We start from the raw sequence: 12,837 nt of genomic DNA, 5'->3' as shown, positions 1-12,837 counted from the left end.
AGGAAACCAGTACGGCACAGTTTTAGTAAAGATTTTATTACTGGATTGTGGAATGGAAAGGTGAGCAGAAGCCCGAATAATTTTTGTAAATGTGGCAACTTCTTTGTTGATATTGTCCAAATAGGGGAATTTTTCGCAAAGGTCGCTGGCAGTATGTTGAAACTTTTCCCAGTTCGATATATCTGTTAGGAACTTTGGAATGGGTTCTGCCTTAAAGACTGACGGAGTGCGTAAAATAGTAAGAATAGGGAAGTGATCGCTGCCGTGGAGGTGGGGAAGGGTATTGCTAGTTAATTTAGGGGTGATGTTGGAGGAACATGATGTAAGGTCAACAGAGGTAAAAGTTTTGTGTGTGGAAAAGTGAGTCGGTTTGTTGTCGTTAAGTAAAGTGAGGTTTTCTGAAAATATCATATCTTCTATGATAGCACCTCGATTGTTGCAAAGAGTTGATCCCCAAAGGGGACTCCAGGCGTTAAAGTCCCCAACTATAACGAATGAAGTAGAAACTGAACGCAAAATGTTTCTAAGTTCGCATGTGAAGTTTTGTAGAGGGGGTATATAGAGGGCCACGATAGTAAATTTGAAAGATAGTGAAACTTCTATTGCAATTGTGGCAATATTTGAAGTAATATGAACTTGTCTATGGGGTATCGATTTTTTTATCAAAACTGCAATGCCTTGCTTGTTAGTTTTGTTTTGAGGCAAGTTGTAAAAATGGCTTTGGTACTGATGGAGCGAAGCTGCTGACTTATCAGCAGCAATATTAGTCTCTTGGAGACAGACAACGTTTAGCGAATGTTCTTTCAACAGAAGTTCTAGTTGCGTGTAATTGTTGAGGTAACCGTGCATATTCCACTGTAGGATCTTAAACATTGAGAGCGGGAGAGGAATTGTCACAAAATTAATATGCTATGATAACAAATATGTATGTATGTTAATAATTGCATTCGTCTATAGACATAAATTGCTCTCTCGAGTTGTTTTCATTATGTTGAGGTATAGTTTGGTTTAAAGAGAGATTGACAATTGAGGTGTCAGCTGTCTCTTTCRTGGAAGCGTCTGCTTCTGTTTTGTTTTGGTAAGCGTTAGCTTGCGAAATGATGTTTGCGAGTGTAGATTCGAGATTKAAGGGAGTGTGTAATAGAGTCTGCGGAAGAGGTGTAAAAGAGGAAACTAAGGCATTGTTAGGTTGTTGATTGTTGTGGTTAGTGGTTAGGTAAAGAAGAAATTATTTGATGTGGGTTAAGAGAAGAAATTTCAGGTGAAGTAGTAATCGGTGATTTGTTTAATGAGATGGGTGGTGAGATTATAGATTTGGAGCTTTGAGTGGGGTTATTATTTGACTTTTGTGCTTCTTTAGCTGCCTYGGCGAAAGAGGAGTTAAGCATCGATGGTGTTTGTGATTTGTAAAGCTTAAGTGCTTCGCGCATGGAACATTTGTTTTGATATTTTATTTTAAGTATTTCTTTCGTTTGCGTGTATTTCGGACACGTGTTGGCAGATGACGGGTGGTTACCAGAGCAGTGTGCACAGAGCGTGCGAGAACATGGGGGAGAAGGGGGGGAAGATTGCATGACATACATACGGGCGCATTTTTGCAGTGTTTGACGGTGTGACCAAGCCGTTGACAAGTTCTGCACCGAATTGGGTTAGGGTAGTAGGGTTTCACTTTAGCGCTACGCCAAGAAACGTCAACTTGATCTGGTAGCTCGAACAGATCAAAAGAAAGTAGCACAACTCCAGTGAATTGTGAAACTCCTTCCRCAKTTTTCGAAAATTTGTACACTCCGACTACGCCTTGGTTACTCATATTTTCAATTATTTCTTTTTCACTGACATTGTTTAGGCAGGGTGCATAGATTGTACCTTTAACGCTATTAAGATTGTCATAATATTTTACAACTATTTCGCACACACCATGTAGCTTTTTAGTTGAAATGAACCTTTGGGCAATTTGGTTGTTTTTCACAAGCAGTAGCAGGTTGCCAGCACGTAATTCAGAAATCGAAATAATTTCTYTACTAATAGCTTCTAATGCTTTATGTACGGCGAAACAAGAATAATTAGAGATAGGTTTCAAACGCATACATAAGTGCATACACCTGGAATGTCGGGCCCCATCATTGGGAAGGTATCGCTGCCCAGCTAGTTGATATCCTCGTTACCGCTGTCCAAGAAATGCGATGGACGGTACAAGGACTGAGGCGAGTAGCTCTTTGTGGCTTTTACTACAGTGGCCATATAAAGAAGCGCAAATTGGATGAGGGATTCGTGGTAGGAGAGAAATTCAGAGACAATAAAGTTTCTTTGCAGGGGGGCTTTGAAAGAGCAGAATCAGAAAAGGACAACGAGTGTGGCATCCACCTCCTTTAGGTGAAATAACATACTTCCGAAGCTACTAGACCCATTTCAATCAAATTATGTACATAAATTCTCCTGGCGCTTTTATGTTTAGTTGTTAAAAAGGAAGAAATCAGATCACAACCACGCCTACATCTAATGTAGAATGTATTTTAGTAAACGCAAAAATGGACAAGAAAGAAGGGTTACGTACTCCAATTCCTAAAGATGATCAATCATTAAGCAGCCATCCTTAGACCATTTAGAACCTTTGACGGATGTGCCGAGGTCAAACGTTCAGGTAAAGCGCATCCACCGAACAGTAATTCCAACGTTAACGAAACTTTCTTTGAAAAAAGATCAATGGTATAAAAACGTCGATAATGTTCAAAGAAGTTGAGTCAATTATCCAAATCGTAGCAAAAAGGTGTCTCCAATTGAATTGTGAACAAGGCATAACATGTGTGTAAAATTAAAATAAAATTTTTGTGAAATAAACTTACTTAAAATAATCTTATATAGAATAAAACGTTTTGCCAAATAAACGTACAATTTAATAAACACGAACACACCAACATTTATTTATTTAGTTTCTGTAATATAAACAAAACCAATTCATTCAATTGATGTAATAAAAACGATTAAAGAAAGTATTACGAAATCGATTCAGAAAAACTCTTAGTTTGGGTTACACTCACATATGTTTACTTTAAGCCTAAGTTTTAAAAAAATTAGTCATTTGTTTACTTTTTTATACAAATGGATATAATATTCAATTGCTATTTTAATTAGGAAGTGATTTGCGAATTCCATTGCTTTCTTTAAACCCTGACGAATTTGCCTCGGGGAACCTGTTCCGCTGCATGCATCCATTCGTTTTCGTCATTATTACCGTTTCCATTAAACCTTGAAAAATTTCGTCAACGTTTAAAATACAATCTTCAAAGAACACTTTGATATCTTGAATATGGAAATCAAACTTTCTGCTCCAATGGCGCTGGCAAGCTGAAAAATAACCGCTATTGCCGACAAGTTCTCAGGCAACGCCTTCCCACAGGCTTTTCCAACACTTAATAACTTAATAATTTTAATATTGTGGAAAGATTTTTAATGCCTTAACTTTTTTTTCACAAAACTGATGGGTTTTCGCATTGAGAATGCAGGTATTCCTTTCTGCGCATGATTTTTAAGCCATAATACAAGCGGTCCGTTTTTACCATCGCGATTCTTCTGATGTTAAATGTTTTAGAAAAGCTTCCGGCACCGCCATCTGAAACCACTTTACGCGTGGCACTTTCTTGTTTTTTTTTTTAATTGTGCGCACAGTTGCTTCACTGTATTTTTTTTCTTTTGCAATGCTACAACTTTTTCACCAGCCTTTAAACTATAAAAAAGTTAATATTCTCACGTAAACTTATCTTTTCACGATTAGATGCTCTGGCGAATTGTTTTGTTTTCATAGTTCCCTTTTTGTTTTTTTTCTTTGTTTTACCTTTAAAGCTGCATCTCATGGTTTTGTTGTTGTTTTACTAAAACATTTCCTACTCTCTAAAAATTTGGCAAAACGCCGAGCAAGGAAGTAAAAACGTGTAAAATATTGCTTAGGTGATGTGAAAAAAACTACGTAAATAATCAGTGTAAAATATGATTACTTGCACATTCACTTTAAAATATATTTACCATAGAAATAAAATATGTAAACCTCAGTGCCAAGAACCAGTGTTGGTTAACACTAGGTCAATAGTGCTCTTAAAATCCCGTCAATATTTCTAGCTCCCATTTACATAATAATAGATTACAATTTCTGGAATACTTTATACTATAATATCAGTAAATTTGTAAGTATTAACTGAGCTTCTTTTCTTAATTCTGGGACCGTATAAAAAGGTCAAGCTTTCGTTTGGCTTCACACCGTATATAGTAAATCGACCAATATGTAAGATATCTTAAGAAACTAGGGGAACGTAGAATATTGCTGAATAATATAAAATTGGATATAAGCAAATAAAATATATCATATTTATGAAAAAACTAAATGGGTATTTGATCTCTAATATAATAGTAATTATAACAATCCTGATGGTCCCTATTTCAAAATTGCCTACTTTTTTAAAGAAACCATACTTCGTACAATATTGCTGAATAATATTCAATTGGATATAAGCAAATAAATAGAAAACTAAGCAAAATTTAATAAAAAAAAAACTAATTGGGTATTTGATTTCTAATATAATAATAATGATAACAATCATGAGGGTCCTTATTTCAAGATTGTCTACTTTTTTAAAGAAAGACCATAAAAACTTCAAATTTAATAGAGAATGCTTATTATCATTTTAAAAAACATTCTTTGACATTGATTTCTTGCAGATTATCTCTTTCAAATATTGGTCGTGGCGCCTCTCATATGTTCCATCTGCTGAGTTACATTTTCGATCAATTATCATTGTTGTCAACTTACAACTTTGGAAATTAATAATTTTTTAGTAGTTGAATATAAAATTTTTAAAATACAAGAATCAATATGTGGTAATATATTTTATGTTTATTTGAGCTTGATAACTAATCGAAGAAATTAGTATTAATTATTTTCAAATTTGGAAATACTCCACGTAATTCTCATACCGGGAATAACGTTTTCGTTTTTATTCATAGAAACAATTTGACTGGGATTTAGAATAGCACCCCAAATAAAATGGGTATGTACGGAAAGAGGAGGTCCTCCAGATCAAGAAATAAAATAATAATAGCTGTCGCTGACTTATAGTTTTCAAAGATTCAAATGTTTAAAATGTTTGTTTCTCCTATTAATAATGCATTTTACACCAATATTTTTAACTTATGTATCCACTAACACTTCACTATTTCGTTTCTACCCATTTATTTTGTATTAAATATATGCTATTCTAAAATTGGAAAACTTTAGCTACCGTCCCAGGATTTCGGGAAGAAAATTGGTATGGTCAAATAGAGGTTCCCCAGATCAAGAATATATGTGAAGAGTTATAGCCACGAGAAACTTATAGTTTTCGAGATATTTGGTTTTAAAGTTGAAAATTACCACTATTTGATGTAAGTTTTCTTTCGATTTTCATTTTACACCTTGTACACATTTTCTTTACATTATATAGTCCAAAAATAGTTGCATATAGTTGGGTAGTAGAAAAAGTTTTTTCGTATTTGTAATACAATTTTTCTTATTTTTTTATATTTGTGATAATAAATAAATAAATGTGCCATTTTGGTCGACCACTTTTTGCCATTTTTTCGCTAGCGTAAATCCATCAGTGTAAATCGAAATTTCGAAATATAAGTTTTTTAGTGATTGGTAGCACTGGAGATATACGACTGTAACGGCATCTATTGACAAAATAGATAGACAAAATTTAAAAGATTTTGATTAAACGGGGGTAAGAAAATATGCTGTTGTCAGTTTGAATATATGTACATGAATTTAATCAAAAACGGGTGAGTTTGATATTTTACATTGAATCAGCAGATAAGTATGTAAATAGTTAAATGCACTCGCTACGAGTGAATGTGCGATTGAAGCTCCACTGCGAGGAGACGAGATGAGGAAAAAGGACGTGCAGGATCTCGGTTGAATCAAATGCTGAACGGAGCGTGCAAGATTCATCCGATCGATGTAAATATGAGGAAGGTGCGACACGGCGCATTGTAGAAGCGAAAGTATGAAACGATTGTTGATGCGCGGCTTGTACAGATCGAAGTATGTAGAACGAATTGCTTTGAACGAATTGAAATCCCGATGTCCATCCTTTTTGTTGAGTGGGTGCAGGTGTGGTGAGTTGTGTTGCTGTGGTGTGGTGATTTGGGTTGCGTATCAGCTGTTAACTCATTTAAACAGACTTTTTCGGCTACCCAATATTTAACTTATTGTTCAATTCTATTTATTTAACAATAACTAAAGGGTTCAGGTCTGTCAAATAATCAGAGTTACCTTATCGACTTATTTTGTAAATGAACTAAAGGAAAATGTATTATACCCAAGAAAGTATATTTGCAGTTGCCTATCGCAAAAAATCTTTTTATTACCCGCCACTGGGGTGTGTGTTTCATTTGGACTGATTGAATGACCGGGTTTTTTTTATGTTTTTTGAGCATAAAACTCCTTTTTGCTTTGGCTGCCTTCGGTCGCGTTTCAAAAAAATAACTGGCCGGTCCAACACCGAGTTGTTTTAATATTCAGAACTTTATGAGTTTGTTTGAGAGCTTGGTTTATAATGATCCAAATATCCCAGGCTTTGGGAACGGTAAATGCTTSATATTTTTCAATACAATATCTAAACTTTTTGAGCTGCCAACAATCCCAAAGCCATCCGCTCCTTCATTGCGATCAATGATTGACGAAGTGACAGTGGTGTATGACTCATTGCTATCTCTGGACGATGAGAAGCAAATAACAAACGCCATTATTATACACATTGTAATGACAAAGGTTGACCCTGCCACCCAATCCAAATGGGAAGAACAGCTGGATTATGACAAGCTGCCACTGTGTGGAAGGAATATGAAGCCACCCTAATCGGTTCCAGCAGTTATCAGCGGAAGGAGCATGACATTAAAGGACGAAGCCCATACCAACAGGTAGTACGAATCATGGGAAGTAACAACAAATGGATAGGACCAAATCGGTGCTAGTTGCTGCAAACACAAGACAGCCTAGTTGTCAACAGTGCAAATTGAGGGATCACCATCTAACTGCCTGTCCTACTTTCAAGGCTCTTTCGGTGCAACAGAGATTCGAGTTCGTCAAATCGGTGCCCTTGTCCATAAATTGCTTGTGTATGGGACATACCGTTACCAAATGCAGAGCGGATCGTTACCGGATATGCAATCGATCCCATCACTCGCTGTTGCACCAGTATCCAGTGTCCTTCCCTGCTGCAACTCATTCGCAAACATCCACCACATATGCCATGCGTACTGCGAGTATGCCGGATCGAGTCATGTTGGCAACAGCAGTGATTCAAATGAGGACCAGTTGGGGAGAGTACCTACCTGCGAGAGCGTTGCTGGACTCAGACTCCCAGGTCAACTTCATGACGGAGGACTTGGCACAGAAGTTGCGGATTCGATGACAACACAAAATATTAAACATAATAGGAATCGGCAATTAAAATACGAAAGTGGGGGCAAAACGTGCTTACGTGTGTTAAGTCGCGGGTAAATAATTACGAATTGTCGGCGGAATTCTGGATAATGCGAAGTATTTCGGCTAATCATCCAGACCATAATATCAATGTTAATGGCTGGCAAATTCCGCACAATATTGAATTGGCGGATCCAGAATTCCAAAAAATTTAAAAAAGTTGACATCTTATTGGGTGCAGAAATATTTTTCTACCTTGTTGGTCGGTGGCCAAATTAAAAATGGTCCTAACCAACCAACACTACAGAAAACCCTTTTAGCGTGGATTGTTTCCAGCAAATCGTTAGCAGTCTAAGTTCTCCTCCCAAATTACATAGCACATTATGCCAAGCTGAAGAAGACTTCACGTCAATCGATGCAGTAGTCCAAAAATTTTGGGCTCTAGAAGAATTACCTCCAGAATCAAATGTCATCAAATTCACACCAAAGCAACAAAAGTGTTAAATTTTTTCGTTAATACAACTCAAATATTGCCTTCAGGACGGCTTCAGGACAGAATGCCTTTTAAAGCTGACCGTAAGTTACTCGGTCACTCCTATGAAACCGCCCTTCGGCGGTTTCAGTCTCTGGAGAAAAGGACATCGAAAGGTAAAGAACTTCGTAAAATGTATCTGGATTTTATGAATGAATATAGAGCACTGGGTCACATGAGCCCAACAAACAATAAGATCCCGAGTGAGCCACACTACTTCTTTCCGCATCAATGTGTTTTAAGGCCCGAGAGCACGACAACCAAATTACGTGTTGTCTTTGAGTTCAAGTCGATCTTCAACTCAAATAGCGTTGAATGAACTTTTGATGGTAGGTCCAACCATCCAAGAAGAATTATATTCAACTCTTCTTAGTTTTCGCTTACATAAGTATGCACTAACAGCGGACATTACCAAAATGTACCGTCAAATAATTATGCATGAAGAAGACAGAAATTGTCAACTTATTGCGTGGAGAGAGCATCCTTCAGAGCAAATAAAAATTTTTTGTCTTAACACCGTAACATACGGCACTGCGCCTCCATTTCTGCACCATCAGATGAAGAAAAATTACCTTGTCGGGAAATACAAGCTAGAATTGTTTGAAGCCATTCAACTATTGGTCGTCTTTTACAAAAGAGAGAATTGTGATGTTTTGGAGCTGTAACAAATGGCAATTATTTGTAATGAATTTATTGTTAATAATTTCATCAGTTTAAGTACCACTGTGAATGACAAGTTTACGCATATCATTGTGAATTATCACAGTGTCCTTTATTCCCGACGTTCGTTTTCGGTGTCCATACTGTTGAAACTCCGATTATCGTTCTCCCAATTTCCGAACGCTGAAGAAATAGCCTGAGACACTGCGGTAGGTTGATATTACAGATCATTGAATATTGTAATAACCTTTTCTTTATGAAAATAAATTGTTGTTCTTTCCGTGTTAGAGTATGCACATGTACGAAATATATGGGCATAAACATATTTAAACTTGCCAGCCAACGGAATTGAGACATCTTTATTTCGCAACATCTTTATTTCGCAACATCTTTATTTCGCAGCACCTTTATTCCTCAGTATCCTATGTTTTGACGTAAGCTTTATTCGCACCATCTTTACTTCGTAGGATCTGTATTTAGCAAGATCTTTATTACACAAGATTATGCATTCATTTCTACTGTCGCCAAATTGAGTGCAAACAGCCAATTCTTGCATTGCCGGGATTCCCGTTCCAGTGTAGTACATAATTTACATTATAAAGCTCTATGGGATAACTGGTTGTTAACGTGTCTATCGCCAAACGAGGCGCAACATCAGGCCAAAGTCATAGCCGTTAACCACATAACGTTTTTATATCGACAAACGGACCACCTTCCCGCTAATTAGTCGCCATTGTAATAGGCATTAGATTGCCATCGGGAAGCCATCCCGTTTTTCATCGCTAACATCATAACGTTTATATTGCCAAAGTGCCGATCATATTTTTCTGTAACATTACCCTTCAAGCCGCAAAATTATAATAATGGAAAACTCAACTAGAAAGAGTATGCGAATTAAACAACAAAACAGCCTTACTAAGTCAGTTACAGTTGAAGATCTAAGATTGGATAATGATGATGTGGATAACGGATCTATTCATCAAGGTAGTGGGTTAACTAACTGTAGCGCATCTACTAAAGTTTCAGTAGAAAGTCAGCAAAAAATGCTCGTTGCCATGCAAAAGCAGATCAATGCTCTGAGTAACCAACTGCGAGGTACCCAGGTAAAGTTGAAGGAAAGTGAATGTCAGTGTGTTCACACACTGAAGTTCATGATACGAGTAGCAGATGGATCAAGCCCAAATTCCATTGCGACCTCAGTGGATCCCGTTGCAGATACTGCTATACAACCGATAGCAGTCTCAACGCAGACAACAACAAACTCGCAGGACAGTTCTATGCAGTCTACGTCAACGTATACAGCCGCCACGCATTACATACACCTAGTTCCATTAAATTACGGCACGTTTACTTGTTGTAAAATTAATAAATTTTGTGGTTTTTATATCCATGTATGTATATTTAACATTAAATTTATCATATCAAAATATTTTCTTTTCTACAAAAATAAAATAATTAGTGCTCAAGCTTAAAACGATCCTAATTCATATCAAAAAAGTTTAAGTACGCTGATGATGAAGTAATTACAATAGTTTTTGCGGTTTTTGGCCTACAATTTGTTGCTATTATTGTCCCCAGACATCGATGTATGCAGAGCAATTTCTAGTATTATTTCCGGATATTTTGACCCACTAAGTCCATGATCCAGCTTTTTGGCCTTATTTTGAAGAAATTCGATGTTTTCGAATACGATTTTCCAAAAAGTTCCAGATATTTTGAATAGGATTAATGTATGGTGATTACGGGACTTATTTAGTTATTATACCCTGAACAAGTTGTTCACGAAGTTTCTAACACCCAGAAGGAAGGGTCGGAGACCCTATAAAGTATATATATAAATGATCAGTTTGTCGAGCTGAGGCGATTTTGCCATGTCCGTATGTCTGTCTGTCTGTATATATACGAACTAGTCCCTCAGTTTTTAAGATATCGTTTTGAAATTTTGCAAACGTCATTTTCTCTACAAGAAGCTACTCATTTGTCGGAACTGCCGATATCGGACTACTATAACATATAGCTGCCATACAAACTGAACGATCGGAATCAAGTTCTTGTATGGAAAACTTTCACATTTCACAATGTATTTTGACCGAAAATTGGCTATTTTCTAAAGCAACAATTCTATCTCCTAAGAAATTGTTCAGATCGGTTAGCTATAGCATATAGCTGCCATGCAAACTGAATGATCGGAATCAAGTTCTTGTATGTACTTTCACATTTGATAAGAAATATTCACGAAATTTGGCGTGGATCACTGCTTAAGGTAACATATTCTCCAAAAAAATTGTTTAGAACGAATTACTATATCACATAGCTTCCATATAAACTGAACACAAAGTTACTAACAGAAATGCACCTTTCAAGGGTATTTAGCTTCAGTGTTTTGGGTCGTTATCTTGTTATAAATAGAAGTAGCCGCTATTAACAGCTATTTTTTTTTACTAAAAAAATCCAAATGTTCAACTCCAGACGTAGATGTACGCCCAAACCATAACATTACTCCTACCGTAGCAATACATTTTTTCCTTGCGACTCTTCATTGATCTTTCTCCAAATTTTTCTTGATCTTGTTGAACCAAATATATTAAATTTTGATTCCTCGGTGAACACAATGTTTTCCCAAAAAAATACGGTTTGCGAAGGTATTGTTTGGAAACCGCCGACCTCTTCTTTTTATTAACCTTATTTATGCTTACGACGAGCGATTCGTCTATTCAATACATTCCCTACTGTTTGGGGATTTTTTTTTTGCATACATTTCGAAAATGGATAAACACATGTTTCTGAACATTTTAACAAAATAATTTAAATTTTAAATGTGCTTAAATCGGCTGCTAATAGCGGTCACTTCTATTTATAACAAGATAACGACCCAAAACACYCTTGTATGTGCAGAATTGTTATGGAATTAAAAATAACTCCATAGGTSCCGCAATCACCATACATTAATCCTATTCAAAATATCTGGAACTTTTTGGAATATCGTATTCGAAAACATCGAATTTCATCAAAAGAAGGCCGAAAAGCTGGATGATGGACTTAGTGGGTCAAAATATCCGGAAATAATGCGAGAAATCGAGTGTGGGGAGCATACATCGATGTCTAGGGACAATAATAGCAACAAAATGTAGGCGAAAAACTGCTAAAACTATTGTAATTACTTTTTATTTATATAAATAATCATTAGTGTACGTAAACTTTTTTCATATGAATTAGGCACATTTTAAGCTTTAGCATTCATTTTTTTATTTGTGTATAAATTTAATACGCTATATTTAATGTTAAATACACATATCTTGATATGGATAGAAAAAAACTACAAAATGTGTTAATTTTAAAACAAATAAACTCGTCGTAATTTAATAGAGCTAGGTGTGTAAACTTTATTGGTTCACTGTAAATACTCATTGCTCTTATGAAGGTATCGCCGATATTCACAGCCACCGCCTCTTCGATAGCCTTCAACTTCATTACAGTCGCAGCATTTTGTTAACATTACACCAGACAGTTCATATGTGGTTACACTACCGAGAAAAATGCAGGATTTGCATCATACAATTACTTGAATTTCGAAAACGATCAACGTCTGCAGAGATGCCTAAAAGGTGAGGATAGAGAGACAGTACTAATCCATACGTATAACGTTCCTGCCGTTATGGGCACTTTGCGTTTTCGATTCACCCGTCTAGAAGTACTCATCAAATGTCAGCTACGCCAAGTACGGGAGATACCATATATGTATATCAGAATCCGCCATCAACCAAATTATTCCTTTCTCCGTCAAGGTAAAAAACCTAGCTGTGTTCCTACAAACAGTTAATGTCAGCAACACTTGTGTCACCCAACGTTATGAGCAAGAAACTCGAGTGGCCAAAAACCTCATCGATGATACAGCCATATTCCACAACTAAAGATTTTAGTACCTGGCTAAGTGGCGAAGCCGGTTTAATATGTACAATACGAGAAAGTAGGTGTACTCATTCGAACGACCCAAAGTGTAAATAAACAAAGATGAAGCTCGTTTGAAAAGGTTTTCGAATCAAGCGTAGGAAGTTGCTTATTGGATTAGACCACAGTCACTTATGAATTCCTAGTGAGATCGAACCCCTACAATATAGGGATACTGAAGCCGCACGTACTAAGTTAGGTTGGGTCGTCTTCGGGCTGACTGATAACTTCAATCAAGCAAAGA

Source organism: Bactrocera latifrons, unplaced genomic scaffold (genome assembly GCF_001853355.1).
Source record: "Bactrocera latifrons isolate USDA-ARS-PBARC rearing strain unplaced genomic scaffold, ASM185335v1 scaffold_1192, whole genome shotgun sequence".
NCBI classification, from domain to species: domain Eukaryota; kingdom Metazoa; phylum Arthropoda; class Insecta; order Diptera; family Tephritidae; genus Bactrocera; species Bactrocera latifrons.
This window is presented reverse-complemented; position numbering follows the sequence as displayed.